This window comes from Aquila chrysaetos, chromosome 17, assembly GCF_900496995.4.
Source record: "Aquila chrysaetos chrysaetos chromosome 17, bAquChr1.4, whole genome shotgun sequence".
Taxonomy (NCBI): domain Eukaryota; kingdom Metazoa; phylum Chordata; class Aves; order Accipitriformes; family Accipitridae; genus Aquila; species Aquila chrysaetos.
Window position 1 is genome coordinate 28,107,674 of NC_044020.1, and position 18,329 is coordinate 28,126,002.

At 39.4% G+C, this 18,329-nt stretch overlaps 1 protein-coding gene across 2 annotated transcripts in view; it reads left to right on the forward strand.

Annotated features, from left to right (window-relative positions):
* SHISAL1 (shisa like 1) overlaps nucleotides 1-18,329 on the forward strand; it is a 196,622-nt gene that overhangs the window by 39,725 nt on the left and 138,568 nt on the right. Inside the window, exon 1 of one of the 2 annotated variants that reach the window (XM_030040851.2) lies at nucleotides 17,517-17,531. The exons of the other annotated variant lie outside the window; for it this stretch is intronic. The gene's annotated coding sequence lies outside the window, so the exon portion shown is untranslated. Of the gene's footprint in view, nucleotides 1-17,516; nucleotides 17,532-18,329 lie in introns of those variants that run through there. 2 annotated transcript variants of the gene reach the window in all.

Genomic DNA, 18,329 nt, shown 5'->3' on the forward strand with positions numbered 1-18,329 from the left:
CCATCTAACACTAGGTTGAAGGATGGCTACAGAGTCAAAGGCTTTAAGGAAACAGTCACTTAGTTCAGTAAATAAAATACAAATTTTTTTTCAGTCTTGTATTTGTTGATTTTGAATTATGAGTAGGTTAGAGATGTCAGTATCAGTATGACATTACTTTTTTTTTTTTTAAACAATTTATGGTTTAATTTATGGTGTGATCTAAATATGGGATACACATAGTTACAGTTCTGTTCGGTATCTCTCTCTGGAGAATTATCCGTTCTCTTTGAGAGGTCCTGATCCAATAAGATCTGTTTTGCTGCCAGCAAAGGGCTGCAATCCTAATTTTACACTAACAGTGGTGGACTCTAAAGTAACCATTTCCATGAGGGAAAGAGATCATAGAGATGTTACAGAGCTCCTAGGAACGTGACTACTCAAAGACAATCAAAAAGTAAATGGAATACTTTACATTATTAGGAAACCAATAGGAAGCAAAACTAAACCACTCTATATACATTCATGATGAGCTCACGTCTTTAATGCTAAGTGTAGTTCTGATTTCCCATCTCTCTATTTTAACTAGGATGTAGTGGTATTCCTAGATAAGACATAGGGAATGGGAGGCGATGATCAGCAATACAGTACGGCTTTTGTACAGTAGCTGTAGGCTCAAAACAAACACAGGGGTTGCACAAAGGCAAACTTTAGAGAGAAGCAAATGGTCTCAAGCATGCAGGCATTTCTCTTAGAGTACTACTGCCGCTTTCTCAAAAGCATACAAAATGCCTTGATCTGTGCGCAGTTGTCTTTGTATATTGCTCTTTTAATTTCCTGTATCTTCTGAAACCTTTGGGATGGGTTCAGGTAGTCAAGAGCAATATGCAGGTTTTCTGCGTAACCAGTATGTCCTCCGAACTGCTTAGTCCCTCTCAGCCCAGAGGACCTTCTTGGGTCACCTCACCGTAAAACTATTTGTTCTCCTCTCAGCTCTGAAACAGTTCTGTCCATCCTTTTGTCTCTCCGGTGTTTTCTGGTGCATCTTTTCTTTGGCAGTCCTTTCCAATCTCTCCATTGTCAACTCATCTCACTTAGAGAATTGCAGAAGCTGGTGGCTTGTGAGTTCTTGACTGTTATCTAATGGTTTCTCAGAAATGTATAAGCTATATGTAGATTTTACAAATTACTCTGGACCTGTATTGGTCACATTAGTTTTTTGGTCTGAACTGAAGAATTGTGACTTTTTTTTTTCCTTGTTACTTAATGGTTAAAGGGTCTTAACTTGTGGCTAGCATTTGTGCAGAGCTTCTTTTAAATGGTTGTGAATTGATTCATGAAGGTCCTATGGTCCTTACTGAAGTCCTTTTCCACCCCCATGCATCAGTATCTTTTGTTTTACCTGTTAAAAAAAAGGGTATTTGTGTTTGTTCTATTTCCAACATTTTTAATAGATATGGTTTTGGTTTATATTGACCTTATTAGAAACTTGCCCTATTCAATTCTGCCATGTCCCTGAAAATACAGAATTCTGACTTTAGTTTCCTCATACTGCATCTCTATTAGAGAAATATTCTTTTCTAGACAGTTAACCTTTATTATCAATTTTCTGACTGAATCATCAGCAATTATTTTGTCCCTGAGGAGTGTTCTCATGACTTTCCAGAGATTTATGGGTAACGATCTTATGGTAACATAGGCACAGAAAGGGCTTTATTTCTACTTTTTTTAAAATAGTTCAGGTGTGTATCACCTAGGAACGTGTTAATGAGCCTCCACGAGTTGGTAGGTGAGCTGGTCATTGTCTGCAGTGGTAAGTAGGGTGGTGTGAGCCATATGAAAATGAAGGAAGACTCTGCAGTCTAGCCTTGTTCTGTGGATCCTTTTTGATAATTAGGAAGAAGCTGTTTTCAAGTATGTTTTGCATGCAGCTGAAAAACTGGTGTAATTCTTCCTTTTGGCACCTGTGTCACTATGACTTACTTCTTTCATGAAATTAAGCATCTATGAGCCCTGTCTTGTGAGTCCTCAGGGAACAACTTCTCTGTGATGGTGGGGGGGTTGTAGTCATAATCCTTTTTTCAGATGAGGTTATAATTTTCATTCTGGTTGGAGGCCCAGCTAGATATAGGCTTACAAAATTTGTGGAATTATTATCAAGACATATATTCTATAGCTAGGGGACAGTAATTCTGCATCATAAAGCCTCAAAGAGCATTTAATCCAGCTGTGTTAGACAAGAATGGGATTTGTTGGCATAAAACTAGCAATCCCCTTTTTCCAGCCTCCAATTCAGTGCAGAAAAAAGAGGAAAATGCACGTTTTGACTGATGCGCACTGGCAAATCTCACTGTTGAGGTTTAAGATGTTATATCCAGCTTTCTCTCTGGTCTCACTGACAGAGGTTACCAGCCCTCTAATGCAGCCTGCAAGGGAACCTGCACCTTCAGCTATGCAGTTTCTGGGCAGATTTCAATATTTTGTCTTAAGCCAGTGAGTACGTACTAAGACACCAGGCTCTTAACAGGAGCAACTGGTTAATTTCTGCTGACTTTACCTTGCAGCAACCTCTACCAAGAGGGCTAGGCAGGCAGCTAGGACTAGTGTTACCTTGAACAACTAACAGCAAGGTTTAACAGAGCTCATCTGTCTAAGCTGTGTGTCATGCGGCTTCTTTTTGTCTTTCTCCTGCACACCTGTAGCCTTTGCCACTATGAAGAAATAGAACAGAAAAAAGGATATAAATGAAAAACCAAGGTTAAGCACTTAGCAAAAGTTTAAGTTCTATTTACAGACTTGATAAAAATTCAGGAAACCTGTTTGAGCTAAGAAAGTTCATGTATCCCTAGTTGTTGTCCCTGTTAACCATTCAAACTGGGGAAAAAAAATAAAAATTAAGGACAGTTTGTCTTTACAGAGAGCAAAATTTGGCCCCTTAGGAAATTCTATTACGGTGAGCAGGTGACGTTAGCACAGCTGGATGCAACACTTATGCAGCCATCACACACAGTAAGGATGAACACACCATGTTACCTGTTATAAGATCATGAGATATAACTTGGGACCTTTCAAGTCATTTGCTTTTGTTGGGGTTACTGTAGTTTCTCTGAATGAAGAGAGCTTGCAGTAAGCTATTCTTTGGGTTTCTAATTTCTTCCAAAAAGTATACACTTCACTTTCCTCCTTCATCCTTCCCAGAAGCAACTGCTACATATTTTGACATGCAGTAAGGAATCTGGGTTCCACTGATTTTCAGTGAGACTCAATCACTTGAATGTCCAAGTCAATTATGAAATAGGATTTGGGGCCCTGCTTCCTTATCTGCTTATGGAGAAGTGTGCGTAATCCTGGTGTAAATGTACATAATATTATTCGAATACATCTTTAAAGTGTGCCAAAAGCATAGCTGAATAAATTTCAAGAGCTAGGTCCAAAACTTGGTCATTTCAGTTGTTTTTGGAGGGTTGGGTCAGGACTCAATTGAATAATATTGTCTGGTTTTGCTAGTTCCAAGAAATGTCATTTTGGAAAGCTGATGGATATTGAACATTTGAGGCCTGTATGGTAAATTTTGGACAAGTTTTCCTTTTTTGTGACATTAATATTTGTAACTTTAAAATCCAAATTTGTTATGAGACATGTAGTACAACCTGGTAGTAAGTTAGATTGGATACAGCTGTACCTGCTTATCTAGTGGCATAGTTCTCAGGCTGAGGTAATTAAAATTAGATGTCAGAGTTCCTATACGGAAAACCAGAGATACGATAAAGCAAAATAACCCATCTGATGTTAATGATGATGACAGACTAATGGCAAGGTAGATTATATGACAGAATTTTCAGAAATGCGGTTATATAACTTCTGTGCGATTTTCCTTCTCTTCCAACCCATTTGTTGAACCATCTGTTTAAATTTAATAACTAACCTGCAATTAGGCCAGGACCAAATGCACACTGACATAAATAAGGTTAAACAACGTAGCCACAAGTTTATAACCTCTTTGAGGCAACAGCTTCCTTTTTTAACCGTATGTTTTCCTGGTGCAGAGTGAGTTTTCTGTCCACGCTGTCCAAAGCCCAACTTTGATACATACAAAACATAACAGAAACTTGTGATATCCAGATCGTGAGGTGATATAACAATTAAGATAGTCAAAATCTTCAGATTACAGCTGTTGTTTCGCACACACACACACACCCCCTGCCCAGAATTTGAGTGGGTGGAAATGTTTGTTAACTTAAAAATACTAGCATTTTTATTGAATAACTGGCAAGATTGTCTCCATGACTTGGTGATATTACCTAGTGACAAGAGAAAACAAAAATAAAAAACAGTAATTGAATTCAGAGACATCTTTACTCAATATTTTCTTATTTGTCATTAAATGTTGTAAGGGAATAGTAAAAGTAAATGTCTGGGACTCCCCACTGGTTTCTACAATAAAGTAAAGCCAGAAATGAAGAGAAAGGAAACTCTCTTTTACCCTTGGCCTCTGAAAAGTCCCTTTCTGGTTGCAAAGCACTTGTGTTCCTTTTGTTCGTGTCACTTATCGTTGAACAGGTAAAGTGCCAGCCTCTGTATGTGGCATCGCTGTAATGCATCTATCTATGTCTTACTAGAAGATGACAAATACTAGGTAACTGTGTAATGTGAGCTGACAGATCACCAGGGTTTCCGCTGTTTCCACTCTGCATGGCTACTCTTAGCACATCTGCAGTGTGTTATCTAGACGAACACAAAGCAAATTTGTTTCTAAAATATTGCAAAGGACCAACACAAAACAAACAGTTTTAAGTAGTAGGAAAACAACTAGTTTTAATGTTTAATGCAACATGTTTTATATAGTCTTGTTAAAACTATTTACTTGACCTTTTTTCCGTCTGGTTCATCATGTATTATTAAAAGCTTTTAACAAGATGCATACAGTACTGGCTGTATCTGCTGACTGTTTACATAAATAGCATGCTTGGGAATAATAAACTACAAGCTTTCTTTAAAAGCCTTGTAAATGGATATATAGCAGAAGCACAAGGTATTATTAAGCAGCCCTTAAGACCCTTACAGAAGCCATGCTTTGCATGCAAGTGTAGTCGCAGTGCTAAAGGGAACCTTTTACAAAATTCTCATGCAGTATCATCTCTATGCACTCTTTCAGGTTGTTATTTCTCAGATGTGCTCAGCTATTCATCTTACTTGAGGTAATACTTCCAGGCTAAGGGTCATTTGGGACTTTGAAGTATCTAAGGTAGGTTGCTTAGTGCCACTATCCAGCAGCATATAAAATAATTATGGCTAATCTTTTTCGTACCACACCTTCCCTCCACCATTCAGCAGCTGCAAGCGGTATGAAACGTGTGCAGGCTCTGCCTGCCCTGAGTGCCAGGAGTTCCCCTTTTTCCATACTAAAAGAAGTGCTAAACATGTAGCTGACAGGAACTACTAAATGTTTGTAACTCAGGATACAAAGAGTGTTTTTAAATAGCTGTAAAACATTCTGCCAAACACTTGCAAAAATGCCCCTAATTCTGGAAGGACCTTTAAGCATGGAGCTAATATTGCAGCATATACATTGAATTCAGTGCTTCGGTCCTTTTTATGGAGTCCTCTATTTTTAAAAGAACTCTTTGTATTTTGATATGTTGTATCTGCTTTTCATTTATGGCATGTCCCTAAAGCTGCTGTACAAGGAGAGACAGTATTAAAGCACATTGGCCCAGCAAAGGAATGCTCATTTAAGTACGAGCTGGGAACGTTGTACTTTGTAGAAACAGGATTATAACAGTTGAGCAGCTTTGACCCAAACAGTGAGCGGTGCACAGCACTAACAACCCTCCCCTGGGACTGTGCCTTTCGGAAACTGGCCCTGCAGCACAAAATTGCAGAATTCTGTGACAATGTGCAAAACCAGTTAAAGAATCTAATAAATTGAAAAAGGATTGTGGACTTGCTGAGACCATCTATAAATGAGGAAAAGCTGATAATGGAGGTGGGAGGAGGATGGGGAGCTGAGTGCGGCTGCGTCAGGAAGGTCTGCTTCAGAGGAGCAGGGCAAAGAGCATCTGCATCGTCTGTTTGCAAAGCATTTGCAGGGATAACTCTTCCAGTGGCCACAAACAGCTAGGAAACAGCATATGTATGAAATAAACACGGTCTGGCTTGTTAGAAATTACTTTTTACAGTGCCTTCTTCCCCACACCACCTTGGTATTGTAAAAGCTCAATTTGTAGTAATCAAGTCAGTCAAGAGTGCCAGTGGATCACATACTTACACGTCAGCCCCCAGGAGGTGAAATGAGCTCTAGGTTGTGACCTTGCTGGGTTTCTGCCTGCCTTGCAGGGAAACTGGGCGACTGCGGGAAGCAGCGAGCACCAGCACCCAGGCTCCCAGCAGCCGTGGCGGCTCGCTCTGTGGGAGGAAGAACCACCAACTTGCAAACCGACTACAGGGCATTTTCATTTCAGTTTATCGTAACAGAAGCTGAAAACAGCCTCAGCTCAGGTGCTGGTTGAGGAGCAGATCAAGTTAGCTCGGCTTGAGGACGGACAGCATCTTCCAGCCCAGTGGGGTGGGCACTGGGGGCAGTGGCAGCCACTGATCCGCTCTGTAGGGCTTTGCTGCACCCGGGAGCCTCTCAGAGCCCAATATCTTTTCTGCAGGGATTTTAGGATGTCAGACAAATACGTCTGGCTGCTTGCTCATTCATTCATCCTGAGCAGTGCAATTGAAGGAGCCATTATAAAAAAGGTTTATTGATTTAATGGGCGAGTGCTGTGGCCAAGTGCTGTGCTTCCCTAGCTGGGGCTAGCTGATAGCTGATGGGAACAGAGCCTAAGGCTGCACAATGGCAGGGTGTCAAAAGGTGCCCCTGGGCACGGGATAAAGGAAGCCATGGTCCCCACGCTAACATCTGCTGGAGAAAAATCAATTGTGCATTTAGAAACTAGTGGTAAAGAAAGAGACAAATTATAAGAAACTAAAGTAAATTGTCGGAATAGTGACAGTGTACCGAAAAGGAGAAACATCCATCTCTCTTTATGCATATATCCTGGAGAATTTTGTCTGTGAGAGGGAACTTACATTAATGCTTTATAGTGGAAAGGTCCAACTCAAATTTAGAAGATCTTAAAATGTGGTCTAGGAGATCAATCTATCAAATTTACTTTTATTTACTGTAAATGTGAAAACAATGTGAAGGGGATATGATATAATACAATACAAATATCTGAGAAGGGAAAAATGCAGGGGGGAAATAATTTCACTCTAGGGAGCAAAGTTAAAACACACAAGAATGGCTAAATGACCGCAACATTACATTTAGTGCACTAGACTGAGCCAGCAGGTTTCACTCAGTCCTGGCCTCTGCTGCGCATATCTGCATGATCTTCGGTCACCCGCTTCGGCCCAAGCCTTTGACGCTAACACCTATTTGGGCATTTGGCCGCCCTGAAATCAACTCCTGGCTGAACAGAAATTCGGTATCTCCTTTCTGTGTGCCTCACTTCCCGTGAAACTGAAGATGATACTAGGACAGAGCCTCCATCTGCTTAAGTCCAAACCCTTTGGGGCAGGAGCTCTCCCATGCAGTGCTTTCCTGGCAGGACTGAGCTCAGGGAGCTCTGTAGCCAGCCAGGGCCTCCTACCACTGTTTAAAGAACAAGAAGATTTTGTCATGGTGCTGTGACCATACAGTTGGTTAACATGCAGCCATATCCAATACTAAAGACGTTGTCTTTTGCTTCCGTAGCCTTAATACCTTTTCTTCTTACTGCCCTCACGTGGCATTGGAATTGCCCCACTGAGCAAATGGTCCTGCCATTCAACTTACTGACATAATTAAAGTCAAATACAAGTCTTGTTAATGTTGCACCATTATTGCCACCTTTAACATTTCAAGTATCTGTATCAATTTCAATTCCAAGAAAAATCCTAGCTGCATTTCAATAGTTAATTGCTCTGACTATTACTATAAACTCCTTAACTGAATTTGCCACATGTGCTGGATTGATTCCTGTTAGCTTTACACTTCAGTATCAAATAAACATTTGGGGGTAAAATAAAAGGGTCATAGGTGCTTTAATCTTTCTAATAACTACTGTTATGACATACATCTGTCGCTACAGACCAGACAAAGCATAGCTGCTTTACAGTAGAAAAAATTCCTTCACAGACAAGCTGGAAACCTTGCTGATTCGTGAATAAAGGGGCATATTTTCCCCAGGCACAAGTTGAGCTGGCCACCAGTAACATGGTTTCAATTTATACCAGCTGAGCGGCTGTCTTAAAAATCATGAATTTGAGAAGCAAGATCAGATGAAGCAAAATCATTCTTATGGCAATATTGCATGAAAGAAAAATGGAAGTGCCCAGCTCAGTCAACCTCCCTCAAGCACATTGTCTTGAAAATCCTAAACCACACAGAAGAAGCAGTTTTAAAAATAAAATCATCCTGATGCCAGGCTGAATCCTTTAAAAATTTACTGCTTAGGACAAATGTGAGGGGAGGAAGATTTCAATAGAAGGCAAGGGGGGAACAGGCTGTTGAATAAGCAATGAGATACGCCATTGTCAAGGAAAATGTATAGCCAGTAGCAAAGAAAGGAGGATAAGGAACGTATTTCACTTTATGTCATCTGTTTCTAATCTCTCTTCGCTGTGGTGTTATGTACTTAACCTTTCCAGTAGCTCCACCGCTCTCCCTGACCTTCCTCCACCCCGAACACAAACTGCACCTGCGCAGGGCTGTGGTACCCGTAGGTGTCCCTGGTGTTCTCGATGACTCCTATTGAAAAGTTGTCTGAACAGACTACAGAGAGAAATGCAGCTCTCCTATAAATGCCATGTCTTCTGATCATCGAAGGTCTTCATCCACCCTGTCTACTCTAGATGTAATTGTATGTTAGTACTGAAACGTTAGCACTGACGTATGTTCTGAAACCAGAGTCAAAGATTCAGAATGCCTTCTGTAACTTCGTGGGCTTCCTAAGAACAAGTGAATTTTGTCACCTGGGAGCATTTTTGAAAATCTGATACAACCAATTTACTAAATCTCATATGCCAATGCCTGAGTCTGCACGCACCGAACACCCCAAAACTCCACTACGGATGCATGATCAGACTGAAAATAAGGGACAAAGCCAGAGTCTAATGGAGAGCTGAGATTTGTGGGGAAATGTCTAACCAATGCCAAGATGCCATTCATTTCTATAGTCAGCTCCACTATATCTGCCTTTTATTGTCAAGGTCTCATACAAACAGAATCCTATTCCCATTCTTATGGGAGTATCTTTGGGATAGCAGCAATTTTGGAGGAAGGCAATCAAAACATAACATCCCAACATCTATCTCTACCTGACTTCCTGGTTTAGCAGTTATTCAGAAATGTATATGTTTAAAACGTTTAGATATGTTAGCAGCAGCAACTTATTTTTGTGGTACTAATCTCTATATTGCCTTCTTAATATGATGAGGAATATAAAAGAACTAATCATAAGCTGTAGGTGCAGTATATTCGTGGTAGTAATGTAGAACAGCAAAGATTAATGTAACAGTCTTAAAATGAGATCATGAAATATAATAATAGGTTTTCAATATGTGATCATAAAATAGGAACAATACTATCATGTAAATGAAATTAGTATATTTGAGTTACACAAGCTTGTGAGTGGATAATATAAGAATATTTTAAACAACCCTATATCTTAGGAAGGATGAAGCTGACTATAATCAGCTTTCTTTGGGAGCCTCTTTCAATATTAATTTTTTTTTTAATAACATGAAAAGTATTATAATAATAGTCCTGAATAAAGAAAATCAGCCAATGATAAGAGTTCCATTGCAATTAAAAGTGATAAAAAATCCTGGAATTGTATCTTGCAAAAAATGCAAGCCTTTGAAAAACAAACAGGTAATCAATCAGCTTCCCGGACTGATGAAAGAAAAGCCAAAACCAGATTTTTTTCTTTAAGTGACAGAATTCACAGAAACGTTGATTTCAGTTTATGGGCTGCCCACAATTCACTAGGGCATTTGTTTTTAAATATTTAAGGATTTTTGTTCCTTTTTTGCAAAATTAAAATTCTGTCATTGAAGCATTCAGGCTTGCACAAACAGCATTTGTAGGAGAAGAGGAAAAGATGGATGATGCCTAACCAACTCTAATTTGCTATACCTATTTACAGCTGTGATACAGAAAATAACATCATAATGGGACATAATTTATTACGAGATTATCTACACATGGAATACTTTTGAAGGATCAGGGCTTCTGTGAGTGATTGTATATGAATTTAAGAGAAAGCAAGCTGTGAAGAGTGGTTCTTAATCTACTTTTTTTTTTTTCACCCTTATTTAAGAAAGGCCAGAAAAATAAAATCTGTGGAATGTTGAAAAAAACACTGCAGTTTTTGTAAAGGTGATCCTACCTCTTTTACTCACAAAATCCAAATCCAATTTGACATAAAAGCAAAACATTATTCTCATTTTTTTCCTGCTAAGATGCATCGTTCTTTGTACAAATTTCGCAAAAGATTCAGGCTTTGACTATTACCCTTGTTCTTGGTTAGAATAAGAATAGTTAGTGCATTCCTAATTAATCACCTCCCTAAAACATAATGGTTTTCTTTTAGGAGGCCATAAATGCTAAGGTTTTTAAGAAAATATCATAAAAAAATACCAAGGTAGGTTTTCTTTCAGGAAGAGATCTCTATGACTAGAAGCAACAGAAATAATGAATTATTAAAGATGGTATCTGAAAATGAAATGCCTGTGGTGTTGAGGGCACAGTGGGGACACAGAAGGCCTGTAATCTTACCACCTGGAAGCCACATCGCAGCATTTTGTCAGTATGTGACCGCTTATCCAAGGATAAGTAGATGTTCTGCACAGCACATGTATGTGTTTTGCTTGTTGGGATCCATGCGTGCAGGCTACTCTGGTTTGTTTGCTTGTTTTGAAAAAATAGGTGATTAGGAACTCTGACAACCTAAGACTACCTAAAGTAGTCTACCTTCTTAGTCTTGGAAGAATACGTTCTTTCAAGGTACTAGCAGATGGACACCAAACATTATTAGTTGCTTTGGAAAAATTATATTCCAGGCTTAAAAAACAATTTAAAGAGTAGCATACAGCCTTGTTTTCTGGGCTCTTTCTGATTGAAAGGTACCCACAGCAAAATGTTTATATCAGTATAAGTGAAGAGCAGAATATCACATGCAATAAATTGTAACCACCAGCAAGAAGACAACATCGCTCTTCTTTTCCTAAAGTTTCTCTCTCCCAAAATGAGCACATGCTTTCATCCTCCTCCATGCAGCAAAGGATAATATTTCCTATAAGAGAACAAGTTATGCATGTCACTGTGGGATTTTTTCATTAAATAATACAAACACACATTTATCCTAGCCAAACACCTCTCATTTGAAAACTGGTGAGGAAATGAGAGATCCCACAGTCCTTTAGCTGCCTAACAAAGCAGTGTGCGAAGGCATGGCTTTAATACCACAAACACAGCTAGCTACAGAGTTAGCTTGGGAGCAGATGCTGCAGCTGCAAGATAATTTTCCACAGCTTGGCAGGAGGGTGTTAAATTGTTATTGAAAGGCTGAAAAGGGTTGGTAAAGTACTGCAGGATGAGAGAACCATATGAAATACAAGTATTTAATTAGTATTTAGCATGATAGCAATAGCATGTTAAATGCCATGTAGCCTACTCATAGCATTCCAAGCTAGTATTTAAAATTATTTAATTGTCACCTGTCTGCAGTGCAGCAACTGCCTCCCTTTTTTTCTTTTGTTCATAAATACCTACAGCCTTTTACGTCAACATATTGCTACAGCTAGGATGGCTGCTTGACTTATTTTGAAGACATTTAGCACTAACCAGGCTTATAGTACTTTTGATAAACACCTGTTAACCCTCAAAAGGGAAAAAAAAAATCCCAGTTTCTTATGAAACAGAAACTGGTTCATCAAACCCGAGTGATAAATGTTCCTTTGCGAATCTGCACCTGATGACTTGTGCCAGTGTAACCTGATCTAGTATCTCAGTTTTTCCTCTGCCCTTGACTTTCCTTGATGTGGTCAGGAGCTATGAATAGTAAACTGCTGAAGACATAGTTTGCTCTGTGCTGAGGTAAGGAGCCTTTTGCAGAATGTCTTCGCATTGAATCATTTACCTTGCAGCAAAATAACCTGACACGGCTTAGACAGTAGCTTTTAACCAAAACAACGAGACCTGGGCATTTTCAAATCCATAAAGCAAAGTTCATCAGATCAGATATGTGAACTTCAGGTCTGATTTATCATAAGCTATACCTGCTTTTTGCTACTTCTTGCCTCTTAAAAAATCTTGGTTTGTAGGCAAATGGTGAGTTTCACAAGTGAAACAAGGTTCGTATTTGTAAAAGAAACCTTTTAGGCATTACTACTCAGCCTGGTTCCTATGATGTTTTGCTTGATACGATTTTACTATGTTTGCAGTTCCCCTCAGCTAGCTCTGTGCATCAGTCAGAAGAGAAAGGAGCTTTTGCCCAACCCATCTCTCTCAGAACTGAATACAACACTTATGAAAATCAAGGGTTGCCTTTTCCGTTCATTTCAATGGTCTGTGACTCTCCCTCTCAGTGCGTGTGTTTAATGAATGCCATTAGCGTTTATATGTACCGAGAAGGCTATGCCTCGCAAGCTTTCTGCAGTTCCAGTATATTACGTGACAGAATAAGCAATATCCCTCTTAATAGTGTTTTTCCTAAATTCATTCTTCTGACCTAATACAGCTTTTTTTGTACAATGGATGTTTTATGGAGGAACATACTTAAATGGAGAATAAAATACCTTCTGGATAGAAAGTAAAATTTGCCTTAAGAAGCATAAGCTCAAATTCCTAGTGCTGGGGTTGTCTGATGAGCAGCTTGATAAACAGCTTCATCTCATCAGGCGCCCATTCCCCGGTCTGTAAAATGGAGACATTTTTGTTCCTCTTCTGCAGAGTGTTCAGAGATAACGCTATAGGAACAGTAGGCTTTGTTTACATGCACCAGACCTTGTTATCTACTTAATGTTGGATATCATCAGTATGGTTAAATACTAACCGTGTTTACATTAATCATGTTTGTTACTCCCAAATCTTCCCACCTTTTTGTTTTTTCTCTCTCAGTACTTTGTTTTTGCAATCACGGTGATTTTTGGTGATGGGGTGGGCAGTGATTCCCCAATAGCAGCTGTTCACGTATACATTGAAAACTTTGCATTATCTTTGACTAATACCTTTCAGAAAGCCTCTTCTGTGTCTATATTGCACTGTTGATCCATCTTACTTAATTAAGGAGCCCCTTGAGAAAGACAGACAAGTCTTCTTCTTATGCTCTGCAGAACTGAACGACGTTGGAGAGCTCAAAAAATGTGAAATGGCCATCAGCAAGGCACTACTGCTTAGGAGCTTTTTCTTGACAGATTTGTATCTCATTTATGTTCACTGTATCAGTGAGCTGAAAAGACTGCATGGCATGTAACTTCCTGAAATAGTGGCTGAACTTGGCATTTCTTTATTTTGTCATGAACCCCAGTTAGAACCAAAGGTGAGAAGCCAAGAACTGCAACTGAGTGTTTGCTCCAGTCAGTACCTGGAAAAATACCTGTGGCTTGGTGTACACAGGAGCTACAAATGGCTTCACCTTGTTGTCCTGATGATTAATGCTTTCTCTCTCTGCATGCAGTCCCTGAGGTGGTTGGTGTCAGCAGAATAAGCCTTGTTACTTAACCCAATAAATCACTGTTACCTTTACAGAGGAACAGCAGTTCGTACCAGTCCCCTCCCTGGCCAGTTCAGCACAGCGAGCAATTTTCCACCCGCTGTCTCAGACCAGTCCAGTGTGATAACTGGAAGCAATAACTGCAGTGTCACCAGACCCTGTGGATCATGTTTTCTTCTTCTAGCTCAGCAGCCCAAGTCTCTTATCACCAGAGAGTCTGTAAAAGCAAGACAGTAGGGGTCACTGCCCAGAATCAAAAGTGAGCTATCAGCATTGTAACTGAGTAGGTAACACTCAACAAACTGATGACCCAAATTTTAAATTTTTGCTCACTTTTCTGTTTTCAGAGCTTAGAAATTTGCATATTATTTCAGTGAATAACTTTGCAGTTCATAAATCAAAAAGACGATCCCAAACTAGAGCTCATGAAAAATGATTACTGCATTTTATCTGAAGTGTTCCATGTCATTTGATGCAAACATTTAAACCATTTTTCATTTTCATACACAAGTGACAAAAATAATTTTCCCTGTCTGGGTTTCAATTTTTTTTCTTCCCCCCCCGTCCCCTATTTTCTACACTTACAAAATATAGAAGTTTAAAGGAGAAAGAAAGGAACAAATGTAAAATCTTACTTTTGTTGGTTATTCTTGGCAAAGGCATGTAATCAATTACCCTTTTTTTTTATATGGCTTTTAAAAAAAATTCACAGAAGAAATTATGAAGCCCCAAACTAGCTAAAGCTCTGCGACCATGAACAAAAGAACTTAAAAAAAAAGAGAAAACTCAAACTGAGGTGGATTTAAAAAAGGACTGTGTAACTAAGTATCCTCCTTCGCCTACTGTGTCCTGCAAGCCAGGTCCTCTCCTCCAGTCCTGCTGCTGTCCACCAGCTTTCTGTGGCTTGTTAGGCCACAGAAAACTCCACGTCACCACCGCCAAGGATCCCTGTGGAAAGCATCTCCCATCTGCCGCTGCCTCTGTGACCTGCTCTTCTCACTTTTCTCCTGGTGACTGCTCTTCCCGAGGGCATGGCTGCGCGCGGCTGATTGATTGTTCTCAGAGGCAAAGTGATCTCCCTTCCTTCTCTAGTAAGTCAGGCCACATGGATCAAGTAGTTTCTTGAATACCACAAAAAGGAAAACCAGTGCTTTGGGAAACCAAAACAGATGATAAAGTCTAGAATGCCTCACATATGGGAAAGGGACAAAAGAAGATGATAGGAGGCAGGCAGAAACGTGAATGTGAGAGGCTAAGTTCATCTTTTCATTCAGCTTATTTCCTTTGCCACTTTCTTTTACATGGTATTTTAGTGAAAAAGCTTTTCTAAGTGATGTAGATGTGTTGCATTCTGTTATGACACATGACAGTTTATAACTGCTTTCTTTTCCTTGTAGATATACTTCTCTTCTATATTTCAATTGTTTCAGTAGTTATTCAAAATAAAGGAAATTGGAAAGTCTTGAGACATATTATAAGCAGAATGATGGATTTAATTTCAATGAAAAAACACCTTTGTGTTGTAAAGAGCAAAAATACCTGTCTCATGCCTTTGAAATTCCCTTACAAATTCAGGAAGGTTTTTTCAAGATTTTCAACTCATTTATAGCCTGACCTAAAACCATAAGAGTTGATGGGAGTCTTTGCGTTGTCATTAATGTGCTCTGAGTCAGGACCTTGGGCCCTGAGACACCATCTCAGTTGCACCAACATTGTGCAGTGCTTAATTAAATGAAGACACTAAAATATGCCGTGAGCCACCTGCAAGATCCCAGGACAGCAATAAGGGTCTTAATACCAAAAAGGAATGATGGTTTCAGTACCAGCTTTCTCAGATGAACTCTTTTAAGAATTATCCCAGATACAGGAGGTATTTTATCCCTCAAAGTGCTAGGTGTTGTTTCAGTCTAGTGCTCACACACACTGTATATATGTAATTCTCAAGGCTTTTTATTTTTATCAAGCAGTTGTGTGTATTGAAAAGGGTTTAGGGAAGTAGAGGAAATGCTTCATTCATTCTGTTATCTGATATGCGTTATACCAATTTTCCTTTGCTGTACAAAGTCCTCACGTCCAATATGAAAGAAAATAGTCTCACCAAAATGAGTGAAACTAATTGTAGTGAGTAAATTTAAATATGTCCTGTACATTTTTGTAAGATAAGGGTCTTATAGGCCTTGCCTTTCCTAAGTATTCAGTCAGGCATTCACCAAAATGGTGTTCTAGAAACTCATGACCACTAAAGATGACATGAACCACTCAATCACTAGGAAAATGTAGATTTGGATCTCTGTTTTTGAGCTGGCCTCTATCCACTCAGGCCACAGAAAGATTCATTAAAAGAAACCTAAGCTGCCACAGAAACATCCAGGATGGTGCCCTGGAATGTGTCGGGCACCAGAGAGCCCTGCTGTTCAGTGGGAGTCCAGTACACACAGCATGCAAGCATGATCACCTATCCTAGCAAGATATTTATGAGTACGCCTCCCTGCAAACGCATGAGTGGGACCATCTCACAAACAAAGTTAGATCTGCAGGATACAGTAATAGCTACTGGGTCTGTGAGATCTTCTTGAAAAACTTCTGTCTTGTTCATTGTCATTACAGAAACTTCAACCCTACACATCTGAAACACAATATATCCCCTTTCTGCTAGTTCCTCTTCTGTACCTCCACATACATTATTTTTTCATGATAACAAATTCCATTGTTTCTACCAGAAAATGTGCTCAGGTAGCATAAATCATGGTCACTGCTTATACAAGATTGCTTTACTATTTGCATATTAATAACAGTGCTGAGAAATAAGGAGCCACTAAAGCCAACTCTAAATGAAAACATTTCAAATTTATAAGCAACACATTTTTCATTTCACTAATAGTATGCAGTTCTTCTTAGCAAGCAGTGTTGGTAAATAAGAAATTTGCATTAACAGCCTTGCTGATACCTTACTCTGATTCCACCCCAGCCCCCAGGAACTCTGAATCAATATAGCAAGTTAATTACCTCTTGACTGCAGACGGTAGTTTTGAAAAGGAACTTTGGACTAGTCAACATTTTCTTGATTTTGTTTTCCAGTAATTGTCAGTGACAGAGCTTAAGAAGCAAGCACACTTCACTGCTAAGCTTCCCATAGAAAAAAAAAATAAGTATCTGGTCCTTTTGATTTAAGTTCAGTCTGTCGAGGAGAAATGTAAGCTGGAGGCCACAAAATGTTATGCAATAAGAAAAAAAAAAAGAGAGACCATTTATAACTGTGAAACATAAGTGGATTGAATAGTACGTAAAGTACAGTTCTACTCTGAGAAGTGACTTTGGGAAAAGTTATGATCTGACTGAAGAGTGCTGCTATTCAGACTCATTCAGAGTCCTGTCCTGATTTAGACTGAAGCTTTTTGTAATTTTTGCATCACCTTAAATATATCCTTTTTTCCTAACATATAATTCAAGAAATATACTCAGTGTTTTAATATGAATGCATTAACACTGATAAAAATTGTTGAGTATACCTAAATAAGCAGTGTCAGATGAAGCCCTAATATTTTCCTGCTGTTATATCTACTTTTGCGTACATAAATATTTGCAGATATATTTATTACACATAAAAGCCCAGATCAAATCTAATGTATATGATATGGCTATGAGAGAGAGGTATAGCTTTTATCAGAGTATCAGCAAAAATACTGAGTCTCCTACCCATTCTTCTCAGTTACAGACAGGACTTTATGCATAGCTGAAGACAACTGAGACAAGAGCGAAGGCACTGCAAGCAGTGTGGTCAGGAGCCTGCAGATTTCGTACAGTGTGAGTCAGCAGAGAAATATCCAGCTCATACTTGTCCTCAAGCAGAGGAGCTAAGTCCTATGCATGTCAAAACTGAGTACAAGGTACTTCCACTGAACCAGGTAGAGTTACTCACACTTCTGTGGCTAGGCATATCCACAAATATCTGCTAGAACTAGAGTCTAAGTTTCAGCAAAGTAAATTCATAGTATGGGTGAGCGAAGGGGTGTATATGTGTGTGTGTATGGGTAAGGGAGAGGCAGGTGGACAGTCATTCTGAGCACCCTCGCTTTGGAAGGTATTTAAAAGTAATGAACTGTGGACATTCCAATGTATTTGATCCTCATAAAGTGCTCAAACTCTGATGCCCAACACAATCAACTGCTTTGTTATTACACACTTTTTAGTTGCCTAAAAAAAAAAAAAAAATCAAAATCAAAGTATTTTGTAGACTGTATAGCTCTCTTAGTGAGCAAGGACTGCCCTGGAATGTTTTCAGTATTCGCTTTTACTTCCCCACATAAGACCTGCTGCAGATACTCAGCTTATGCAGGTCAGCAATACCTTCTGCTGGGCTTGGTTAATGCACATGAGCTATTTGACTTATTGATCTAATCATACACTAGCTGTCCCTTGTAGCACCAAAGAAAAATTATCAAAAGTGTCATCCCAGGCCCCTAGAGCATTTGTGATGCCGTAGGGCGTCTGGGACATCGGCATGGCAGATGTGACACGGGACCCGCGGGAGACCTGTGCTCTTCTGGTGTGGCATCTGGTGGCCAGGCAGGATGCCTGAGGGCATTTCAAGGGCATTGAAGA